This window comes from Anthonomus grandis, chromosome 9, assembly GCF_022605725.1.
Source record: "Anthonomus grandis grandis chromosome 9, icAntGran1.3, whole genome shotgun sequence".
Classification (NCBI taxonomy): domain Eukaryota; kingdom Metazoa; phylum Arthropoda; class Insecta; order Coleoptera; family Curculionidae; genus Anthonomus; species Anthonomus grandis.
In genome coordinates this window covers 29,265,014-29,280,052 of record NC_065554.1, presented here as the reverse complement: position 1 = coordinate 29,280,052, position 15,039 = coordinate 29,265,014, and the positions used below count along the sequence as shown (strand labels likewise).

Here is a 15,039-nt window from a genome sequence, read left to right as displayed (position 1 = left end):
TCTTCATTCATTCATAATTTCTCATATCTTTTAGGGATTTAAAGTAAATTTTTGATTTTTAAATAGATATTTTGATATTTTTTAACAAGAAGTAATTTTTGTTTTTCCAGGCATTGGATGTCTTCCATGAACTGCAAATAGGCATTTGAATTAATTTTTTGTTTTATTCCAGGCATTTAAAATTTCCTCTAATAAAACCAAAATTTTTTTTCCATGTTTTTAATGACATTTTTTCTTCAGACTTTCAGGAGTAAATGTTTAACATAATTTCCAAACCCTTTAGGCCTTTTTTATGTATATGAAATTAAAAAAAAACTATATTATTCTATACTCGTAATTTCTTAGACAGTTAGTTATTCCCAAATATTCTTGGAGAAGACACCATTATATTCATAGATTATATTCATAAATTTATATTCGTAGACACCATATTCCCTTAAGACACCGCACCTATATTCTTTTAAACTTTATTAGCGGTTCGAAGGACCATGTGTATACACGTAATGTTTCAGTCTCTTTAGTTTGAAAACATAATTCAATTTTTTTCCATTCACCGTTATGTGTGTCTTTAAGTTTGGATAATCTGTTGAGAAGAATTTCCATTTTTTCCTCTCACCCTAAACATATAAAATAACTATAAATATACTTTCTCTGAAGGATAAACTGAGCCGGACTTTTAGCATACAAGGTCGGTCTGTCTGTATTCCGAGTTCGAACAATAGACGCAGCCATCTCGAGCATTTCAATATCGTTTAACTGCAGTATTTGCTTCTTTAAAAACGACGGTTTCGATGTTTTAATAAATAGAAACTCGCTCGGTTCATGAATAGAAATTGCCTATTTGACCCTTTTCTACTCAAACCGAAAAAATTCTCTCAAAACCTCTATTGGGTTTTCAAAATATATTACTGTAGTAGAGTCAAGATTCTTGGGCCAATAAAAGTAGCTTACATTAGAAAAAATACCTTCTTAAGATCGAAAACCTCCCTATATATAAATAGCTCCTATATGCCTCCTTTTGTATCATACGTAAATCCCTTAAGCCTATAAGTGGAAAGATCGAACAAAGGACCGGATAACTGACCGACTCTAAGAGCTGAACCTTAATAAGTTTCCTTTAAAAATCTCTTTTTTTGTTGCCTGATAACTTTGGTAATGGGGCAGCAGAAACATATGCAGTAAACTTGAACATACATGTTAACTTCGCAAACACATTCCTACTGGATCAAGGCAACATGTACTACAGATGCCTGAATAACAAATTACGCTTTGGGCAACTCCTGACTCCGTCTGTTCCGTATTATGCTAAAGTTAATTAAAGTAGTAGATTTTGATACATTTACATTAGTAGCACCTGATAGAGTTTTATTGATCTATTAATACCCTGTGCACGAATCGTAACAAACTAAAAATTAATTAAATCATAAAATAATCCCTGTGCTCTCAAGTAAGCACAGAATTTTAACTAAAACATCCAAAATAGTAGTAAAAGTATTTAATACTTGGAGAAAACTTCTCGGTTACCGTAATTAAATGAGTTAGAAAGCAGATTTATGATGTTACAGATGTAGCGGGGAGGTGGGCAGGTTGTTTCTAAGTTGATTTAATTACCGCGCCCCGGAAACTTCACTAAAGGAAACTCACGAGTTTTAAGTAACTTTAGAGGAACTTTGATGTAAAATATTTGGAATTGATTAAGGATTTTTAAGTTGTTAGAGAATATTCTTCAGCTTTGGATCTGTTTAATCGGTTTATGGTTACTTTTTCATTGAATAGGAAGAGGAAATGTTCCGTTTGAAAGTGACTATTATTTGCATAATGGGAGCCGAATTTTTGAGTAAATGTAAATATAAAAATGTTCAATTCTTCCGGAGAGTTGAAAAGAGCTCTTGGATAATTGAAGAAAGTTTAATTGAAAATATGAACGAAGCTTACACGTTGTTGAATTGTTCAAATTTCTGTTTAAAAGTCGATTATTTATGATGAAAATAGAAGGAATTAAAAAAGATTCGGGTTTTCAGACTCATTATTGATTAAATTACCCGGGGAAAATCGATTTGAACATTTTTTTATTAAAAAAAAACAAAATTAAAAACTTCAATCATATGATGGTACTATGTCTCTTCCTCATCACCTCTCCATTTATTTTATTACAAGATAGTCATCATTCCTAATAAATGGCGTTAACGGATTCCTACAAATCAAATGACTCGTAAATGTTTTGACTGTAATTCGACGGTGAGTAGTTTAGGTTTGGAGGGAAATTTGAAATTGTTGTACTGTGATTGGGTTATAATTGAAGTAATGCAAAAGTTCGAGTCCATTTTAGGCTCTTTTTTTTCCAAATTGAGAAATTTGTAGTATATTCGGTCCTCAGAGCGGATATTTGCGGAACAAGTATTAAAATTATAATTTTTTGAAAAAACGTCTTTTCAGTAAAAGCCCGACTAGTCCAGGCGTTGATGAAATAAAAAAACATTATTACATAAAAATGCCTGGAAGAAAAACATTATTTTAGTCTTCTAGGTATTTTTGAAATAAAAAAACTGAATACGTAAACATTGACGCTTTTTATCCATAAAAATTACTTTAAATGCTTGGACGAAAGAAATAACTTAAGGTTTCCAAAACCATTTTATTTTAATTATCCTTAAAAATTGGAAGATCTTCTAAAAAATTCAAAATACATTGAAAGAAACTCTTGGATAATTAAAGAAAGCTTCATTGCAAATATTATTGAAATTTTTTAAAAATTAGAAAGCCCTTAACATGAGCGCTCCTTTGAGCCGGATTTTTTGGTGACATTAAATTACTCGCAAAGATCATTATTTATTATGATAAATTTTTGCAAAAGTCGCAAAAATGTTGGACAGAAGCCAAAGAATCTTGATATGTTTAACTTGAAATATTAAAGACAATTTGAAAATTACAAATTTTTTTTAATAATTATATTAAATTTATAATAATTCTTTATTAAAAATAAAAAAAAATCGCCAAAAGTTACGTCAATGAAAATTAGTCCAAAATGGCGAAAAAATTACATCAAATTCCTAATACCTATATATGAACCTTATTTTTAGAACAAACGAGTTTGACGTGAAACTTTGCAATAATTTTTGACAGATGACCAGTGATAGTGACAGTTTACAAAGAACTGCGCAAAAGAATATATTTTCCAATTTTAACCGGTGTAATCGTCATTTTATAAGAGGATCAGGAACGCGAATTCTCAAAGAATACAGAAATAACGTACTTTACGATAAACTTTTGGAAAAATAAAAATTTAATTTTTGACTTTACAATAATTTCTTTTTAAAATTTCCAAAAAATATGAAAGATTTCAAATATCTGGAATAAAAACGAACGAATTTATCAGCAAAACGTTTCATATCAAGTTGTTCACATGCACACTTTTTCGAATTTTTAGAATTAAAAATTATTTTTTTCTCAAAATCTTGTACAAATTTTGAAAAACGCTGAAATAGGTGTCCAATAAAATTCTCCATAGAATATGTGTGCAAATTTTCAAAACTAAAGCTGATCAAATTTTTGAGTTATGCACATTTTGTCAAATTTTTAGAATAAAAAATTATTTTTTTTTATAAAAATATTTTTTTCTCAAAATCTTGAACAAATTTTGAAAAACGCTAAAATAGGTGTCCAATGAAATTATCCATAGAATATGTGTGCAAATTTTCAAAACTAAAGCTAATCAAATTTTTGAGTTATGCACATTTTGTCGAATTTTTAGAATAAAAAATTATTTTTTTTTATAAAAATATTTTTTTCTCAAAATCTTGAACAAATTTTGAAAAACGCTAAAATAGGTGTCCAATGAAATTCTCCATAGAATATGTGTACAAATTTTCAAAACTAAAGCTGATCAAATTTTTGAGTTATGCACATTTTGTCAAATTTTCAGAATAAAAAATTATTTTTTTTTATAAAAATATTTTTTTCTCAAAATCTTGTATAAATTTTGAAAAACGCTGAAACAGGTATCCAATGAAATTGTCCATAGAATATGTGTACAAATTTTCAAAGCTAAAGCTGATCAAATTTTTGAGTTATGCACATTTTGTCGAATTTTTAGAATAAAAAATTATTTTTTTTTATAAAATTATTTTTTTCTCAAAATCTTGTACAAATTTTGAAAAACGCTAAAATAGGTGTACAATGAAATTATCCATAGAATATGTGTACAAATTTTCAAATCTAAAGCTGATCAAATTTTTGAGTTATGCACATTTCGTCGAATTTTTAGAATAAAAAATTATTTTTTTTTATAAAAATATTTTTTTCTCAAAATCTTGAACAAATTTTAAAAAATGCTGAAATAGTTGTCCAATAAAATTATCCATAGAATATGTGTACAAATTTTTAAAAGTAAAGCTGATCAAACTTTTGAGTTATGCACATTTTGTCGAATTTTTAGAATAAAAAATTATTTTTTTTTATAAAAATGTTTTTTCCTTAAAATTTTGAACAAATAAAAAAAAACGCTAAAATAGGTGTCCAATGAAATTGTCCATAGAATATGTGTACAAATTTTCAAGACTAAAGCTGATCAAATTTTTGAGTTATGCACATTTTGTCGAATTTTTAGAATAAAAAATTATTTTTTTTTATAAAATTATTTTTTTCTCAAAATCTTGTATAAATTTTGAAAAACGCTGAAATAGATGTCCAATGAAATTATCCATAGAATATGTGTACAAATTTTCAAAGCTAAAGCTGATCAAATTTTTGAGTTATGCACATTTTGTCAAATTTTAAGAATAAAAAATTATTTTTTTTATAAAAATATTTTTTTCTTAAAATCTTGTACAAATTTTGAAAAACGCTGAAATAGGTGTCCAATGAAATTGTCCATAGAATATGTGTACAAATTTTCAAGACTAAAGCTGATCAAATTTTTAAGTTATGCACATTTTGTCGAATTTTTAGAATAAAAAATTATTTTTTTTTATAAAAATATTTTTTTTCTCAAAATCTTGAACAAATTTTGAAAAACGCTAAAATAGGTGTCCAATGAAATTCTCCATAGAATATGTGTACAAATTTTTAAAACTAAATCTGATCAAACTTTTGAGTTATGCACATTTTGTCGAATTTTTAGAATAAAAAATTATTTTTTTTTATAAAAATATTTTTTTCTCAAAATCTTGAACAAATTTTGAAAAACGCTAAAATAGGTTTCCAATGAAATTGTCCAAAGAATATGTGTACAAATTTTCAAAGCTAAAGCTGATCAAATTTTTGAGTTATGCACATTTTGTCAAATTTTTAGAATAAAAAATTTTTTTTTTTATAAAAATATTTTTTTCTCAAAATCTTGTACAAATTTTGAAAAACGCTGAAATAGGTGTCCAATGAAATTGTCCATAGAATATGTGTGCAAATTTTCAAGACTAAAGCTGATCAAATTTTTGAGTTATGCACATTTTGTCAAATTTTTAGAATTAAAAATTATTTTTTTTAGAAAAATATTTTTTTTTCAAAATCTTGTACAAATTTTAAATAACGCTGAAATAGGTATACAATGAAATTCTCCATAGAATATGTGTACAATTTTTCAAAACTAAAGCTGATAAAATTTTTGAGTTATGCACATTTTGTCAAATTTTTAGAATAAAAAATTATTTTTTTTTATAAAAATGTTTTTTTCTTAAAATTTTAAACAAATTTTAAAAAACGCTAAAATAGGTGTCCAATAAAATTGTCCATAGAATATGTGTACAAATTTTCAAGACTAAAGCTGATCAAATTTTTGAGTTATGCACATTTTGTCGAATTTTTAGAATAAAAAATTATTTTTTTTTATAAAAATATTTTTTTCTCAAAATCTTGAACAAATTTTAAAAAATGCTGAAATAGGTGTCCAATGAAATTATCCATAGAATATGTGAAGAAATTTTTAAAACTAAAGCTGATCAAACTTTTGAGTTATGCACATTTTGTCGAATTTTTAGAATAAAAAAAAATTTTTTTTATAAAATAATTTTTTTCTCAAAATCTTAAACAAATTTTGAAAAACGCTGAAATAGGTGTCCAATGAAATTGTCCATAGAATATGTGTACAAATTTTCAAAACTAAAGCTGATCAAATTTTTGAATTATGCACATTTTGTCAAATTTTTAGAATAAAAAATTATTTTTTTTTATAAAATTATTTTTTTCTCAAAATCTTGTATAAATTTTGAAAAACGGTGAAATAGATGTCCAATGAAATTATCCATAGAATATGTGTACAAATTTTCAAAGCTAAAGCTGATCAAATTTTTGAGTTATGCACATTTTGTCAAATTTTAAGAATAAAAAATTATTTTTTTTATAAAAATATTTTTTTCTTAAAATCTTGTACAAATTTTGAAAAACGCTGAAATAGGTGTCCAATGAAATTGTCCATAGAATATGTGTACAAATTTTCAAGACTAAAGCTGATCAAATTTTTAAGTTATGCACATTTTGTCGAATTTTTAGAATAAAAAATTATTTTTTTTTATAAAAATATTTTTTTTCTCAAAATCTTGAACAAATTTTGAAAAACGCTAAAATAGGTTTCCAATGAAATTGTCCAAAGAATATGTGTACAAATTTTCAAAGCTAAAGCTGATCAAATTTTTGAGTTATGCACATTTTGTCAAATTTTTAGAATAAAAAATTTTTTTTTTTATAAAAATATTTTTTTCTTAAAATCTTGTACAAATTTTGAAAAACGCTGAAATAGGTGTCCAATGAAATTGTCCATAGAATATGTGTACAAATTTTCAAGACTAAAGCTGATCAAATTTTTAAGTTATGCACATTTTGTCGAATTTTTAGAATAAAAAATTATTTTTTTTTATAAAAATATTTTTTTTCTCAAAATCTTGAACAAATTTTGAAAAACGCTAAAATAGGTGTCCAATGAAATTCTCCATAGAATATGCGTACAAATTTTTAAAACTAAATCTGATCAAACTTTTGAGTTATGCACATTTTGTCGAATTTTTAGAATAAAAAATTATTTTTTTTTATAAAAATATTTTTTTCTCAAAATCTTGAACAAATTTTGAAAAACGCTAAAATAGGTTTCCAATGAAATTGTCCAAAGAATATGTGTACAAATTTTCAAAGCTAAAGCTGATCAAATTTTTGAGTTATGCACATTTTGTCAAATTTTTAGAATAAAAAATTTTTTTTTTATAAAAATATTTTTTTCTCAAAATCTTGTACAAATTTTGAAAAACGCTGAAATAGGTGTCCAATGAAATTGTCCATAGAATATGTGTGCAAATTTTCAAGGCTAAAGCTGATCAAATTTTTGAGTTATGCACATTTTGTCAAATTTTTAGAATTAAAAATTATTTTTTTTAGAAAAATATTTTTTTTTTCAAAATCTTGTACAAATTTTAAATAACGCTGAAATAGGTATACAATGAAATTCTCCATAGAATATGTGTACAATTTTTCAAAACTAAAGCTGATAAAATTTTTGAGTTATGCACATTTTGTCAAATTTTTAGAATAAAAAATTATTTTTTTTATAAAAATATTTTTTTCTCCAAATCTTGTACAAATTTTGAAAAACACTGAAATAGGTATCCAATGAAATTCTCCATAGAATATGTGTACAAATTTTCAAGACTAAAGCTATCAAATTTTTGAGTTATGCACATTTTGTCGAATTTTTAGAATAAAAAATTATTTTTTTTATAAAAATATTTTTTTCTCAAAATCTTGTACAAATTTTGAAAAACGTTGAAATAGGTGTCCAATGAAATTGTCCATAGAATATGTGTGAAAATTTTCAAGACTCAAGCTGATCAAATTTTTGAGTTATGCACATTTTGTCAAATTTTTGGAATAAAAAATTATTTTTTTTATAAAATTATTTTTTTCTCAAAATCTTGTACAAATTTTGAAAAACGCTGAAATAGGTATACAATGAAATTCTCCATAGAATATGTGTGAAAATTTTCAAGACTAAAGCTGATCAAATTTTTGAGTTATGCACATTTTGTCAAATTTTTAGAATTAAAAATTATTTTTTTTTAGAAAAATATTTTTTTTTTCAAAATCTTGTACAAATTTTAAATAACGCTGAAATAGGTATACAATGAAATTCTCCATAGAATATGTGTAAAAATTTTCAAGACTAAAGCTGATCAAATTTTTGAGTTATGCGCATTTTGTCGAATTTTTAGAATAAAAAATTATTTTTTTTTATAAAAATATTTTTTTCTCAAAATCTTGTACAAATTTTGAAAAACGCTAAAATAGGTGTCCAATGAAATTCTCCATAGAATATGCGTACAAATTTTTAAAACTAAATCTGATCAAACTTTTGAGTTATGCACATTTTGTCGAATTTTTAGAATAAAAAATTATTTTTTTTTATAAAAATATTTTTTTCTCAAAATCTTGAACAAATTTTGAAAAACGCTAAAATAGGTTTCCAATGAAATTGTCCAAAGAATATGTGTACAAATTTTCAAAGCTAAAGCTGATCAAATTTTTGAGTTATGCACATTTTGTCAAATTATTAGAATAAAAAATTTTTTTTTTATAAAAATATTTTTTTCTCAAAATCTTGTACAAATTTTGAAAAACGCTGAAATAGGTGTCCAATGAAATTGTCCATAGAATATGTGTGCAAATTTTCAAGACTAAAGCTGATCAAATTTTTGAGTTATGCACATTTTGTCAAATTTTTAGAATTAAAAATTATTTTTTTTAGAAAAATATTTTTTTTTCAAAATCTTGTACAAATTTTAAATAACGCTGAAATAGGTATACAATGAAATTCTCCATAGAATATGTGTACAATTTTTCAAAACTAAAGCTGATAAAATTTTTGAGTTATGCACATTTTGTCAAATTTTTAGAATAAAAAATTATTTTTTTTTATAAAAATGTTTTTTTCTTAAAATTTTAAACAAATTTTAAAAAACGCTAAAATAGGTGTCCAATAAAATTGTCCATAGAATATGTGTACAAATTTTCAAGACTAAAGCTGATCAAATTTTTGAGTTATGCACATTTTGTCGAATTTTTAGAATAAAAAATTATTTTTTTTTATAAAAATATTTTTTTCTCAAAATCTTGAACAAATTTTAAAAAATGCTGAAATAGGTGTCCAATGAAATTATCCATAGAATATGTGAAGAAATTTTTAAAACTAAAGCTGATCAAACTTTTGAGTTATGCACATTTTGTCGAATTTTTAGAATAAAAAAAAATTTTTTTTATAAAATAATTTTTTTCTCAAAATCTTAAACAAATTTTGAAAAACGCTGAAATAGGTGTCCAATGAAATTGTCCATAGAATATGTGTACAAATTTTCAAAACTAAAGCTGATCAAATTTTTGAATTATGCACATTTTGTCAAATTTTTAGAATAAAAAATTATTTTTTTTTATAAAATTATTTTTTTCTCAAAATCTTGTATAAATTTTGAAAAACGGTGAAATAGATGTCCAATGAAATTATCCATAGAATATGTGTACAAATTTTCAAAGCTAAAGCTGATCAAATTTTTGAGTTATGCACATTTTGTCAAATTTTAAGAATAAAAAATTATTTTTTTTATAAAAATATTTTTTTCTTAAAATCTTGTACAAATTTTGAAAAACGCTGAAATAGGTATCCAATGAAATTGTCCATAGAATATGTGTACAAATTTTCAAGACTAAAGCTGATCAAATTTTTAAGTTATGCACATTTTGTCGAATTTTTAGAATAAAAAATTATTTTTTTTTATAAAAATATTTTTTTTCTCAAAATCTTGAACAAATTTTGAAAAACGCTAAAATAGGTTTCCAATGAAATTGTCCAAAGAATATGTGTACAAATTTTCAAAGCTAAAGCTGATCAAATTTTTGAGTTATGCACATTTTGTCAAATTTTTAGAATAAAAAATTTTTTTTTTTATAAAAATATTTTTTTCTTAAAATCTTGTACAAATTTTGAAAAACGCTGAAATAGGTGTCCAATGAAATTGTCCATAGAATATGTGTACAAATTTTCAAGACTAAAGCTGATCAAATTTTTAAGTTATGCACATTTTGTCGAATTTTTAGAATAAAAAATTATTTTTTTTTATAAAAATATTTTTTTTCTCAAAATCTTGAACAAATTTTGAAAAACGCTAAAATAGGTGTCCAATGAAATTCTCCATAGAATATGTGTACAAATTTTTAAAACTAAATCTGATCAAACTTTTGAGTTATGCACATTTTGTCGAATTTTTAGAATAAAAAATTATTTTTTTTTATAAAAATATTTTTTTCTCAAAATCTTGAACAAATTTTGAAAAACGCTAAAATAGGTTTCCAATGAAATTGTCCAAAGAATATGTGTACAAATTTTCAAAGCTAAAGCTGATCAAATTTTTGAGTTATGCACATTTTGTCAAATTTTTAGAATAAAAAATTTTTTTTTTTATAAAAATATTTTTTTCTTAAAATCTTGTATAAATTTTGAAAAACGCTGAAATAGGTGTCCAATGAAATTGTCCATAGAATATGTGTACAAATTTTCAAGACTAAAGCTGATCAAATTTTTAAGTTATGCACATTTTGTCGAATTTTTAGAATAAAAAATTATTTTTTTTTATAAAAATATTTTTTTTCTTAAAATCTTGAACAAATTTTGAAAAACGCTAAAATAGGTGTCCAATGAAATTCTCCATAGAATATGCGTACAAATTTTTAAAACTAAATCTGATCAAACTTTTGAGTTATGCACATTTTGTCGAATTTTTAGAATAAAAAATTATTTTTTTTTATAAAAATATTTTTTTCTCAAAATCTTGAACAAATTTTGAAAAACGCTAAAATAGGTTTCCAATGAAATTGTCCAAAGAATATGTGTACAAATTTTCAAAGCTAAAGCTGATCAAATTTTTGAGTTATGCACATTTTGTCAAATTTTTAGAATAAAAAATTTTTTTTTTATAAAAATATTTTTTTCTCAAAATCTTGTACAAATTTTGAAAAACGCTGAAATAGGTGTCCAATGAAATTGTCCATAGAATATGTGTGCAAATTTTCAAGGCTAAAGCTGATCAAATTTTTGAGTTATGCACATTTTGTCAAATTTTTAGAATTAAAAATTATTTTTTTTAGAAAAATATTTTTTTTTTCAAAATCTTGTACAAATTTTAAATAACGCTGAAATAGGTATACAATGAAATTCTCCATAGAATATGTGTACAATTTTTCAAAACTAAAGCTGATAAAATTTTTGAGTTATGCACATTTTGTCAAATTTTTAGAATAAAAAATTATTTTTTTTATAAAAATATTTTTTTCTCCAAATCTTGTACAAATTTTGAAAAACACTGAAATAGGTATCCAATGAAATTCTCCATAGAATATGTGTACAAATTTTCAAGACTAAAGCTATCAAATTTTTGAGTTATGCACATTTTGTCGAATTTTTAGAATAAAAAATTATTTTTTTTATAAAAATATTTTTTTCTCAAAATCTTGTACAAATTTTGAAAAACGCTGAAATAGGTATACAATGAAATTGTCCATAGAATATGTGTGAAAATTTTCAAGACTCAAGCTGATCAAATTTTTGAGTTATGCACATTTTGTCAAATTTTTGGAATAAAAAATTATTTTTTTTATAAAATTATTTTTTTCTCAAAATCTTGTACAAATTTTGAAAAACGCTGAAATAGGTATACAATGAAATTCTCCATAGAATATGTGTGAAAATTTTCAAGACTAAAGCTGATCAAATTTTTGAGTTATGCACATTTTGTCAAATTTTTAGAATTAAAAATTATTTTTTTTTAGAAAAATATTTTTTTTTTCAAAATCTTGTACAAATTTTAAATAACGCTGAAATAGGTATACAATGAAATTCTCCATAGAATATGTGTAAAAATTTTCAAGACTAAAGCTGATCAAATTTTTGAGTTATGCGCATTTTGTCGAATTTTTAGAATAAAAAATTATTTTTTTTTATAAAAATATTTTTTTCTCAAAATCTTGTACAAATTTTGAAAAACGCTAAAATAGGTGTCCAATGAAATTCTCCATAGAATATGTGTGCAAATTTTCAAAACTAAAGCTGATCAAATTTTTGAGTTATGCACATTTTGTCGAATTTTTAGAATAAAAAATTATTTTTTTTTATAAAAATATTTTTTTCTCAAAATCTTGTATAAATTTTGAAAAACGCTCAAATAGGTGTCCAATGAAATTATCCATAGAATATGTGTACAAATTTTCAAAGCTAAAGCTGATCAAATTTTTGAGTTATGCACATTTTGTCTAATTTTTAGAATAAAAAATTATTTTTTTTTATAAAATAATTTTTTTCTCAAAATCTTGTATAAATTTTGAAAAACGCTGAAATAGGTGTCCAATGAAATTATCCATAGAATATGTGTACAAATTTTCAAGACTAAAGCTGATCAAATTTTTAAGTTATGCACATTTTGTCGAATTTTTAGAATAAAAAATTATTTTTTTTATAAAAATATTTTTTTCTCAAAATCTTGTACAAATTTTGAAAAACGCTGAAGTAGATGTCCAATGAAATTGTCCATAGAATATGTGTACAAATTTTCAAGACTAACGCTGATCAAATTTTTGAGTTATGCACATTTTGTCGAATTTTCAGAATAAACAATTCTATTTATAAAAAAATTAATTTTTTTTATATAAATTTTCTCAAAATCTTGTACAAATTTTGAAAAACGCTGAAATAGGTGTCCAATGAAATTCTCCATAGAATATGTGTACAAATTTTCAAAACTAACGCTGATCAAATTTTTGAGTTATGCACATTTTGTCGAATTTTCAGAATAAACAATTCTATTTATAAAAAATTTAATTTTTTTTATATAAATTTTCTCAAAATCTTGTACAAATTTTGAAAAACGCTGAAATAGGTGTCCAATGAAATTCTCCATAGAATATGTGTACAAATTTTCAAAACTAAAGCTGATCAAATTTTTGAATTATGTACATTTTGTCGAAGTTTTAGAATAAAAAAATATTTTTTTTTATAAAATTTAGCAGACTTTACGCACAGTTTTCAAGATACAGGGTAATAATTTTTTTTTATATTATTTTTTTATTATTAATAAAAAAAATATTTACTTGATTCTTTTGAAATTTGGCAGTATTACTTGTTGTATTAAGAGGCTAATTTAGTCCAAATTAGATTAAAATTATAAGGTCCAGTGGCATCCCGGGGGACATCTTAGCAAATATTATTGGCAAAAAAATGTACACCACTGCCTTTTTTTAACTTTAATATTTTCTGTTTGATTAAGAATTTAAAAATACATTTTTACAAGAAATCACCCATTGAAATATCCCCGTCTATTTTTCGAACACCCCGTATATAACTTATGCAAGGCCTGCTACTTGTCGCTAAAGGTACTGTATGCGAACAAAGAGTTTTATTCAAAGTATACTATTGCCTAATTTTATATTATCCAAGTTTTGTAGATAGACAACGATTGCAAATAATCCAAAAGAATTGCGGTAGATTTATTTACAACTTAAATAAATTCGATCACATTTCTTACAAAATTAATCAGCTACAGTGGCTTAATGTTTCTTTTTCGTAAAAACATGTGTTACGCAGTATTTAAGTCCTAAATTATTGTTTCAACAAGATGTTCATATAGTACCCATTAGATACTCTTTCTTATACTCTTTCTATGCCGAATCATCACAAGGCAATTTTTCAACGTTGTTTTACATATAATATAGTATCATTGTATACTAAGTATATCAAACATTTTAGTTTAAAAAATCTTTACTTACATTTCACAAAAAAATTCAAGAAATACTCTCAATAATACTCTCTTTAATTCTTAGCAAAACATTGTTGAGGTATAGCCTGTTAATATGCTATTAGATAATATCGTATTTATTAATGTTTATTTAAAAAATTGTTAAATAAAATTTATATATTAATCTAGTTAATTTAAGAAATCTTAATATAGTATTGTTTTATATTTAATTTATTATGTTATATGAAATTTAAGGGTTAATGTTGAGTAGCTGGTCTTAAAGTCAGCTAGGCTTCGCCTTTTGAGAAAAATATACTTTTCCTCTTGATATTGCATTTTTCTTAATAAAGACATTTATATTATTATTATCGTTAGTGCTATTTAAAAACATTCCTTCGGATTGGTTGATGAATGGGAAGAGTGGCGAGGAGACTACCAAAACTTAACCTTATAAGAGAACTTCACTCATAAATACCCATTTAATTCGATAAATTCGATCCTCTTTTAACAAAATAAATTCATATTTGCGCTACATTGTAACTCCAAACTCTCTTATACATTCTTCGATACTTACGTAATAAAAACAATTTCTACCTCAAAAACTAACATCGCGCGAACATTACCAAACACGTAACACTGAAAGAAAAAAAATACATATATCTCGTTTAAAATCCCTCAAAAGTCATAAAAAACACTAAAAAAAAAAAAACCCTCGATCAAAGACGAGAAACGCTCGAACGGACCGAAAAAAAAAATGTTTATTCAGCGAGATTGAGCGTCGTTTGAGCTGATGGTGTAGAGCGTAGCGACGCCCCCGTTAATACGAGACCTTGGTTGGCGTCCGTTAACAGACTGAGCGGCGTCGGCATTTTGGCACCGGCACCGCGACGCTCCAGAGAAGATTGCGATTGCGCCTCCCTCCCGCCCCCCTGGGCTGTGATCATCATCTCTGGACCCCAATTTTTTATTATTTTTTTGTAATTTTTAAGGCTTTAGTTGGATAAATGGTCAAAAGAAAGAAATCCAAGCTTTTCGAATTTTTTTGTTTAATTGCCAATGTTTCGCCTTATATTAGGCCTCATTCGGGGCAAACAGAAACATCAAAGCTCTTCGTTTAATTGTGATAAATAGAACATTTTGGTTTCATATGATTGTATTTGAAATAATCATCCATTATTCTCAAAGAGACTTAGATATATGAGCAAAGGAAGAGAAAGTATAAGTACTCAAAGTCTCAGAAATCATTAAGTCTATTAAGCGAAACGCGAAACCTTTTAATAGACGCTTG

General features: G+C 24.5%; 1 protein-coding gene across 1 annotated transcript in view; it reads right to left on the bottom strand.

Moving 5' to 3' along the window:
* LOC126740130 (octopamine receptor beta-3R-like) overlaps positions 1-14,566 on the bottom strand; it is a 232,481-nt gene extending 217,915 nt beyond the window's left edge. Inside the window, exon 1 of the mRNA XM_050446047.1 lies at positions 14,326-14,566. The gene's annotated coding sequence lies outside the window, so the exon portion shown is untranslated. The remainder of the gene's footprint in view (positions 1-14,325) is intronic.
* Positions 14,567-15,039: the final 473 nt, after the last annotated feature.